The 10,446-nt window shown below is 44.6% G+C and overlaps 1 long non-coding RNA gene across 1 annotated transcript; it reads left to right on the forward strand.

The window, feature by feature from the left end:
• The first annotated feature begins 2,473 nt into the window (after window positions 1-2,473).
• LOC129839508 (uncharacterized) lies at window positions 2,474-9,012 on the forward strand. Its single transcript, XR_008757040.1, has 3 exons — window positions 2,474-2,542; window positions 6,698-6,955; window positions 7,217-9,012. It is a non-coding gene; the product is annotated as an uncharacterized LOC129839508 (long non-coding RNA).
• Window positions 9,013-10,446: the final 1,434 nt, after the last annotated feature.

Here is a 10,446-nt window from a genome sequence, read left to right on the forward strand (position 1 = left end):
CATAGCCCATCTGTAAATAGCCCATCTGTCACAGCCTGGCCTTAGTATTCTTTGTTTTCTTTATTATTTTAGTGACATGGGGAATGTATGTGTTTTTTGTAGTGTCTAGGGTGGTTGTAAGGTTTAGGGGGTTTATTAGAGTAGTTGGGTTTATGTTTAGTATAGAAGTCTAGCTGTGTCTATGGTTGCTTGAATGGTTCTCAATCAGAGACAGATGTCATTAATTGTCTCTGATTGGGAGCCATATTTAAGGCAGCCATAGGCACTAGGTTTTTGTGGGTAATTGTCTATGTCAGTGTGTAGTGGTCAGTGTCAGCACCATTTTGTTTATATAGCTTCACGGTCGTCAGTTTGTTGTTTTGTTTCATTTGTTGCTCTTCTCTAATAAAAATAGAATGTATTTCTCACACGCTGCGTTTTGGTCTACTCTTCAAAGTCAAGACGATCGTGACACCATCCAACTACCTCATCCCCCATACTGTTAATCTCATCCCCCATAAATTGTTTTTTTATTTTTTATTTTGCTCCTTTGCACCCCAGTATTTCTACTTTCACACTATTCTTCTGCACATCTATCAGTCCAGTGTTTAATTGCTTAATTGTAATTATCTTGCCACTATGGCCTATTTATTGCCTGTATATAGACCTTTTCTATTGTATTATTGACTGCATGTTTGTTTATTCCATGTGTAACTCTGTGTTGTTGTTTGTGTCGCACTGCTTTGCTTTATCTTGGCCAGGTCGCAGTTGTAAATGAGAACTTGTTCTCAACTAGCCTACCTGGTTAAATAAAGGTGAAAAAAATAAATAAATAAAAAATTGTATTTTGATATCAGGCGTCATTTGTGATGCTATTGACATAGATTTCTGATGGAAGGGCTACATTGCAATGGTGGTGACAGTTTTGTGATTGTGATGGTAGTGACATAGTTTTGTGATGTCTTGGAAAGGGATACATTGCACTGGTGGTGACTTAGTGATGAGATTGTGAAGTGAGGGGTTATTTTGAGATGAGTAAGATTACAGTACTGATATTTATTAGGTACGGGAGTAGAACCTCCTTGCCTAATAACCTAACAAGCACACGTACTAGTGTTTCTGCTCCTTCTAGTGTCACATGCAAATTGTAGTTTGCCTATTGAAAAAGGTCATCCATAATGTATGGAGCCATGCATCACTCAGTCCGCGTGGTTGATATAGCTATATATAATACTCACACACAGAAACTATATGCATACAAAGCCTCAGCTAAGCTACAGAGAGACTTTGTCACTCAAGCAAGAACAGGGAGGGAGAAAAACCCTCAGATCTTTCTGCAAGAAGTACACCTTTGAATCAGAATTTCCTTGCAGAAAAAAAGCGCTTTGAAAATCTAATGCATAAACATTATCTTCGTTTTTTTCTTCTTCTCTCCTTCCCTCCCCTCACCTAAAGCGCAAGCTTCTGAGCCACTTTGGAGAACTTCCCTTTTTAGAGTCCTCAGTAACTTAAATAAGAGGCGGTTGGGGATTTGGATATTGTTATGTCTCATCAAAGGGAAAGATCTTTAGCTATCCTCCCCTGCCTGTTCTCCTGGTGTCTGTCAACGCCATGTCTTTGAGAGAGAATTGTCTCCTCCAGACTGATATCTACTGTAATTTGAGTTCTTCTTCCCTCTCTAGCTTCATATCACTGGGTATGTTTTCAGTATGTTTCGCAGGGCACCAGTTCCCCCAGTGGAATAGGCTAAAACGTTAGCACTCGTTGTTCTACTTTGCAGGGCTAAATATCAGAAAAGTTCAGAGAAAAGTAGTAGCCAATGAAAATGACTTCATAAAGATGAAATGCCCGTATGTAGGCAAAACTAACTGTAGATTAAATGGATAATGGCTCCTTCAATACCCAATATCTGACAAACGGCAGCCATTTTATATTGTGGAAACTGAACAGTTATGAATTTGCAACTGATGACAACATTGGTGGCGTCCGCTGCCTTCTCTTTTTACATTCAACATCATATAAACCATGATGTGTACAAAAAACACTTCAAGGCAACAACAACAAAAATTCTTCTATATTTGATAGTCTAAACCACCACCACCCTTTGTGACATTGAACGTCATCACCGCATACAAGTTCAAGGGTTTATAACTAAAACCTCAGTGGTTCCACATCAAACAGGGTTGGCTTCATTTCGACCCATGCAGGGGGTCTCTCTCTGGGACTTGATGGTGTAGTAGTTGCAGCCAATGAATGTTACCTGCCCCCCCCCCCGCGCCCCCCTCTCTCTTCTACCAAACTTCTCTCTTCCCCCCCCCCCCCCGTTCCCTCGCTCTCTCTTGCACCTGCTGCTGTGAACAGCATGATCCTTCTGTGTGTTTCTGTTCATCCCTCGTTTCTCTCCCTCCTCTCCCACACTCCATCCATCCCTCTGTTCCTTTCATCAGCTCTGCTGTCAAGCCCCGCTGCATCATCGTTGCCAGTGTAGTCACGTGGTCTTTGTCGGTGTGGCAACAAACCATGGCAAATGGTGTCGGCAGCCCTGTCTCGATACTGCGGGGAGGTACCATAGTATATCTGTTATTGTGGGGTGGTATCATAGTATATCTGATACTGTGGGGTGGTATCATAGTATATCTGTTATTGTGGGGTGGTATCATAGTATATCTGATACTGTGGGGTGGTATCATAGTATATCTGTTATTGTGGGGTGGTATCATAGTATATATGTTACTGTGGGGTGGTATCATAGTATATATGTTACTGTGGGGTGGTATCATAGTATATCTGTTCTTGTGGGGTGGTATCATAGTATATACGTTACTGTGGGGTGGTATCATAGTATATCTGTTATTGTGGGGTGGTATCATAGTATATATGTTACTGTGGGGTGGTATCATAGTATATCTGTTAGTGTGGGGTGGTATCACAGTATATCTGATACTGTGGTGTGGTATCATAGTATATCTGTTATTGTGGGGTGGTATCATAGTATATATGTTACTGTGGGTGGTATCATAGTATATCTGTTAGTGTGGGGTGGTATCATAGTATATATGTTACTGTGGGGTGGTATCATAGTATATATGTTACTGTGGGGTGGTATCATAGTATATATGTTACTGTGGGGTGGTATCATAGTATATATGTTATTGTGGGGTGGTATCATAGTATATATGTTATTGTGGGGTGGTATCATAGTATATCTGTTAGTGTGGGGTGGTATCATAGTATATCTGTTATTGTGGGGTGGTATCACAGTATATCTGATACTGTGGGGTGGTGTCATAGTACATAGGTTAGTGTGGGGTGGTATCATAGTATATCTGATACTCTGTGGTGGTATCATAGTATATCTGATACTGTGGGGTGGTATCATAGTATATCTGATACTCTGTGGTGGTATCATAGTATATCTGATACTGTGGGGTGGTATCATAGTATATCTGATACTGTGGGGTGGTATCATAGTATATCTGATACTCTGTGGTGGTATCATAGTATATCTGATACTGTGGGGTGGTATCATAGTATATCTGATACTGTGGGGTGGTATTATAGTATATCTGATACTGTGGGGTGGTATCATAGTATATCTGATACTGTACACCTGAGCAGCTCAACTCAAGTCCTGTGAAATGAAGTAATCGTCCTGTGTGATCAGTTGGTAAGTGCTTGGCACTACCAATGTGAAGGTTGTGTGTTCAAATCTATCAACACGCTGTACTGGAAGTCACTTTGGAGAAAAACATTTTCTAAATGACACATGCTGTATATTAACCAGACTCTTAGTTCAGTTGTTGTAATTGTTGAAAGCAAACAACAACAGAAATGGTGCCTGTAGGATACTGTAGTGGTGGTGGCTCAATTCCACTGTAATTTCCCAGCCCAACACCCCGTTAAAAGTGATGTGTTTCCGACTTAATAGGAATTGAGACTTTTGTGAATGGACCCCATGACATCATCAAAATGCAGACTGACCAACCCCTTCTCTTCATTTTTGGTCAATTGAGGAGATGTGTCATGGCAACATTTGAATCATGTGTGGTTCAACCATGTCAACGAGACTGTAGCATCAAACACCAGCAAGCCAACGCTGGCGGTGGAAAGTGTGTGTGAACAGAGAGAGGAAAAAGACAAAGATGGATGAAAATATATATTGTGAGACATGCCCTGTGGTCTCCATTGTGATTGGCTGACAGTGTTGAAATGGTCTGTGGGAGTTATGAACAGAATACCCCTCAGTGGAAGAATTACTAACAGAGCCCTGGCATCCCGAAGAAAGATTACATTGTTTTTCATTACAAGACGGGCAAAAGCCTTGTTTGGTGAGGTTTGTATATAACATATGTATCCATAGTTTGTTTTGGAGGTTCTTGAAATGCAATGTTTCTCATCGAAAACCCCATGGAGCCACACAGACCCACACATGCGAGCACGCACACACACAGAGTCCGCTGTATAGCTTTCCCTGAGTGTGTGCTATCCATAGATGGCCCTTCGCTTTCGTGGTGACAGATATATTGCAAGGCCCATTGACTTCAGCCTAATCCTCCACCCCTCTCACCCCACACCCGCAGCCCCTCATCCTTAGCCCCCTCACCCTCCACTCCTTACCCTCCTCACCCTGCACCCCATGACAGCCTCTCCTCATCCAGCCACAGATGAGAGGCCCAGCCCCTTGATCTGTATGTAAACCAAGCCCCGGCCAGGCTGAAAATGTCACACGGCTGCAGCTCCCATTCAAACAGACGGCTTTAACAACCCCTCTCACCCCACAACTCCTTGTCCTCCCAGACACACACACACACACACACACATTGACTTAGACGATGTCGAGGAATATACACGCAGACACACACACACACATAATATGCACGCTGGCATATGCACACACACACACTCACACACTTCTCTCATGATCTTCCAACCCATTCCTTAGTCTGTGTAAACTTCACTTCTAACATAGTTTAACTTCCAGCATACTTTGAATACACAACCAGACATACCTGTCTTCTACCCATGCTCTCATTTACATATGCAAAAAAAACGAATCATCAAAGGTGAGCCTCCGACAATCAGCAATCATTCAATTAGGGCGCAACAATTTTCTCTCTCATTCGCTCTCCAAAAACGAACACGGGGGGGGGGGGGGGGGGGGGGGAATGGGGGGGGGAGTCTTTGAAAAGCACACTTCTACTTTATCGTATCATCTCATGGCAAAAAAACAATTTCTTCCCATTATCCTCGCAGCAGGGGAGCCACTGTCCCGTTCGCTTCAATGCTTTATGGGTAAAGAGAAAAAGGCTATTTATTCTGATACCTTGTACCCCGGATATATTAAACAGAATCAAAGACGACATTTACATACAGTTAGCGTTTCATGTGTGAGGAGTTTGAGAAAGGAACAGCTTTCTCTCCGAATAAAGGAAGGTGGCTTCGCCTTTCTGAACTGAGCAGAGAGAGGGAGGGAGAGAGCAAGAGAATCGAGCGCCAGAGAGAAAGAGAGAGACTCAGGAAAGAGATAGTGTAGGAGGTTCCCGCTGACTCCTCAGTGTCTGATGCAATTTACTTTTGTCATATTGTCAACACACCTCCTCCTCCTCTTCCAAGTCCTTGTCTTCGCGTGACGCACCTGTCATAATTTGGCGACGAAAGACGCGGAAGCCCAGGATGCCTTCCCCTCCTCTACTTCCCTGCCACGCTAATCAGTGTCTGTAATCTACAGTAAGTGTAATGGTTCCTGTCATATCCCTGTGTGTTTCACCCCTCTCACAACGCTGCAAGACGGCACAACTATCAGTTCCTCTGTAATGAGAGAGACAAGCTCAAAAGGAGAGGGACCTCCTCCTGGAAAGATGTCTCCCACTGCTTGTAGCAAATAACACTCAGGGAAATTGATCTGTGCGTTTCCTCTGTCTCAGTGTCACTCACTTCAGACTTGTATTGAGGCACTCTCATCATGAATAAGGGCCTACATAAGGCTGAAACCTAACTTGGGAAACATGCATGTCACCTGAACGTTTGTGCAAATCTCCCATTGACGTCAATGTAAAATGTTCCGTTTTTGCTGATTGCTTCCACACTGAAAGGGAATGCTCAGACAAAAGAATCAAAACCAGAACTTTTGTAACCGGGCCTTAAACAAAGGCACCAAAAGTACAGACACATTTTCTGCTTTGCACTTAGTTTGCAATTCTGCAACACACCTTGCAAAACACTACACGCCGTTTCGGACATTAGACACTTCGTTCAAGAATGAAATCTCTTGCAATCATTGAAAAAACACTTCTATTCAAAATGCATAAACATACCTGAAATTGGCAACTCCCACACACACACACACATGAAAAGACTTATACAGTAATTGAACACCAATTACTCTGAGCCTCAGCACTACAAATAGACCTCAGGTAAGCTCACCTCTTTTGTGAGAACTTTGTAAACATGGAGGCAGTGAGAGCGAGGGGAAGAGGAAGAGAGAGGAGGAGGAGGAGGATGAGGACGAGGACAAGGACAAGAACAAAGAATCATTCTGCATCACAGTACAACACAATGTAATCCTACAGTATTAGGTCTATGCTCCTCAACAAAAAAAAGGTGGTATAGTGCTGTGAAGTACATGTAACACAGTTTTGATGCTACTGTGCACAGTATGACAGTACAGTATGTAAAGAAGAACCTAACCAATGACATCATTTTCTTGCATTTTCTACAGAACTGCCAGACGACCTCCTGAGTGTGGAAGGCAACGTCTGTTCACCCATGAACAGGAACTGGCCGTTGTCAATCTAGTGTTGGCAAATAACACCGTCCGCCTACGAGAGCAAATCATCGCAGATCACACAACATTCCATAATATCAACCGTGTCAGTATGTCGACACCCTACTGCATCTTTTGTCAACACCAACCTACGATGAAGCCGCTGTGAGGAACAGCGTTAGAGTCAGAGACCTTCGCTATGACAACGTGCAGGTGAGTATCACTGTACTATACTGTATTACAGTAATGGCAGTAGATTGTATCCTATTGGCACTGCATAGATGCATACAGACAAAGCCGTATGTGACCTAGGCACCTGCCTTGCCTGTAGCTTGTAGTTTTGACTGAATGTGTCTGACCCAACCCCCCCACCCCCACCCCCACCCCCATCCTTGTGTGAAAATGTTGACATTGTAGTCCTGTGTTTCTAGTTACACCATATTCACGGTACAGTGTAAGCATTTTCTGTTATAGAGTCCTGGACTTTGATGCAGCTGCACAGCCCCATGAGTTCATTTTCGTTGATGAAGCTGGATTCAATGTAGCTAAAGCCAGGCGCCGGGGCCGAAATGTTATGGAACAAAGAGCCGTTGGGAATTTCCTGGGCAGCGCGGGGGAAATAGCGCCTTGTGTGACACCATTAGTCTGCAAGGAGTTCTCCATCACCATGCCACCCTGGGTCCCTACAATACTGCACACATAATCATATTTCTGGATGCACTACATAATGCAGCTGTACAGGACGGTCCAGAGCAGCACAGGTTTGTTGTCATCTGGGATAATGTTGGTTTCCAACGGGCTGCTCTGGTCAGGGACTGGTTCACCAACCACAACCACTTCACAGTTGTATACTTGCCCCCTTACTCCCCATTTCTCAATCCGATTAAGGAATTATTTTTGGCTTGGCGTTGGAAAGTGTATGACCGCCATCCACATGCCAGCCTGCCTCTTCTGCAAGCAACGGAAGAGGCATGCGGAGACGTTGAGGTGGGGTCAGACCAGGTTTGGATACGGCACGCAAGGCAATATTTTCCCCGTTTCCTAGCCAGGGATGGCATTGCATGTGATGCTGATGAGGTGATGTGGCCAGACCCTAACAGAAGGCGGGATCCATAAACCATCCACCCCATCCCTTACAGTACTATTTTTTGTTTACCATTGCACTGTAATTATTTTTGTTTCCGTGAGATTACAGTAACATATTGTATTGATTACTGTACTGTAATTCTACTTTTCTTTGTTGTTGTAAAAACCTGCAATGGCAAAAAAGAAGCTGTATATCTTTTTTTTCTGAAGCCTTTCTACAAATAATTAAAGAGCAGCAGTAAATAACAATAGCGGGGCTATATACAGGGGGTACCGGTACAGAGTCAATGTGTCAATGAGCCGGGGGCACCGGTGTCGAGGTAATTGAGGAAATTATGTACATGTAGGTAGAGTTATTAAAGTGACTATTCATAGATAATAACAGGGAGTAGCAGCGGGGACAACGACAATGTAAATAGTCTGGGTAGCCATATTCAGGAGTCTTATGGCTTTGGGGTAGAAGCTGTTTAGAAGCCTCCTTGACCTGGGACTCATTTACCGCTTGCCATGCGGTAGAAGGGAGAACAGTCTATGACTAAGGTATATAGGTCCTGGATGGCAGGAAGCTTGGCCCCAGTGATGTACTGGGCCGTACGCACTACCCTCTGTAGTGCCTTGCGGTCGGAGGCCGAGCAGTTGCCATACCAGGCAGTGATGTAACCCGTCAGGATGCTCTCGATTGTGCAGCTGTAAAACCTTTTGAGAATCTGAGGACCCATGCCAAATCTTTTCAGACTCCTGAGGGGGAATAGGTTTTGTCATGCCCTCTTCACGACTGTCTTGGTGTGCTTGGACCATGTTAGTTTGTTGGTGATGTGGACACCAAGGAACTTGAAGCTCTCAACCTGCTCCACTACAGCCCCGTCGATGAGAAGGGGGGCGTGCTCTGTCCTTTTTTTCCTGTTGTCCACAATCATCTCCTTTGTCTTGATCACGTTGAGGGAGAGATCTCAGACCTCCTCCCTATAGGCTGTCACATCGTTGTTGGTGATCAGGCCTACCACTGTTGTGTCATTAGCAAATTTAATGATGGTGTTGGAGTCGTGCCTGGCCATGCAGTCATGAGTGAACAGGGAGTACAGGAGGGGACTGAGCACGCACCCCTGAGGGGCCCCCATGTTGAGGATAAGTGTGGCGGATGTGTTGTTACCTGCCCTTACCACCTGGGGGCGGCCCGTCAGGAAGTCCAGGATCCAGTTGTAGAGGAAGGTGTTTAGTCCCAGGGTCCTTAGCTTAGTGATGAGCTTTGAGCGTCTATGCTAGTTATTTATGACCATGGATTCTCTCTTCTTGCCTGGGGAGAAGAGCTCTGTACCTTGTCACTCCCGTTGGCCTTGGTGTTATTCTAAAGCTCTGTCGTTAACGAGCTGACGCTCTACATTTTCCATACGGACCCCAGCTCTGTTTATGTCCTCTCCTGCACAGGGATGGACATTCAACAGTCAACATCACAGAGACAGATAGCCGTTTCCTCTGGTTCCGAGTGTCTGAATGGACCTTGTGTAAATACTGTCTCAGAACAGACTCTCATTCAGAGATGGGGTGGTTGGATTCCTCCCACACCTAGTAAGGTAAACCTGTTGATACGGATTAGATTTAAAAACTGAGTTGGGATCTAGAAGAGCTTTTCCCTAGGAATAGTTCTTCAGATCTCGCTGTGGAATGCTCGCTTGGAGTTGTGATGTACGCCATGGAGAGATTTCTCCTCCACAACATTTTTAATGGAAGAGGTAGAGTACTATGCAGTGTTTTATGTACAAGTGCAGTAACACACATACACACAGTTAAATACAACCACACAAAGAAAACAGGACCATATCTATTATCTCTCCCCCTCACCTTAATCCCCAAAATACCTCCATTGCCCTTCCTCCCTCTCCACCCTCCTCTCTCCCTCTATCTCTGGTTGCCCTCTTCTCTGCCCCAGCTCCAGTTAATGAAGTCTGTGCTCTTGTGTAATCTCCCCGTGATTGGGCCCTCTCACCTCCCTGTGCTGACTCAGGTGTCTCCCAACAGAGGGCCATTGTTCCCCTCATCCTTCACTGAGGCCGACTGGCACAAGCACACACCTGTACCCAACAAAGGAGCCCTTATTCTCCTACCTAACTAGGGCTTTACCAGGATACTAACACACTCCAAATAGCTAAAGAGCTCACTGAATCACCTCTGTATCTACTCATTGAGAGAGAGAGAGAGAGAGAGAGAGAGAGAGAGAGAGAGAGAGAGAGAGAGAGAGAGAGAGAGAGAGAGAACGAGAGAGAGAACGAGAGAGAGAACGAGAGAGAGAACGAGAGAGAGAACGAGAGAGAGAATGAGAGAGAGAACGAGAGAGAACGAGAGAGAACGAGAGAGAGAATGAGAGAGAACGAGAGAACGAGAAAGAACGAGAGAGAACGAGAGAGAGAGAGAACGAGAGAGAACAAGAGAGAGAGAGAACGAGAGAGAGAGAGAACGAGAGAGAGAACGAGAGAGAGAGAACGAGAACGAGAACGAGAACGAGAGAGAACAAGAACAAGAGAGAACAAGAACAAGAGAGAAAGATAGAGAGAACGAGAGAGAACAAGAGAGAGAGAGAACAAGAGAGAGAGAGAACGAGAGAGAGAGAGAACGAGAGAGAG

This window comes from Salvelinus fontinalis, chromosome 40 (assembly GCF_029448725.1).
Source record: "Salvelinus fontinalis isolate EN_2023a chromosome 40, ASM2944872v1, whole genome shotgun sequence".
NCBI lineage: Eukaryota > Metazoa > Chordata > Actinopteri > Salmoniformes > Salmonidae > Salvelinus > Salvelinus fontinalis.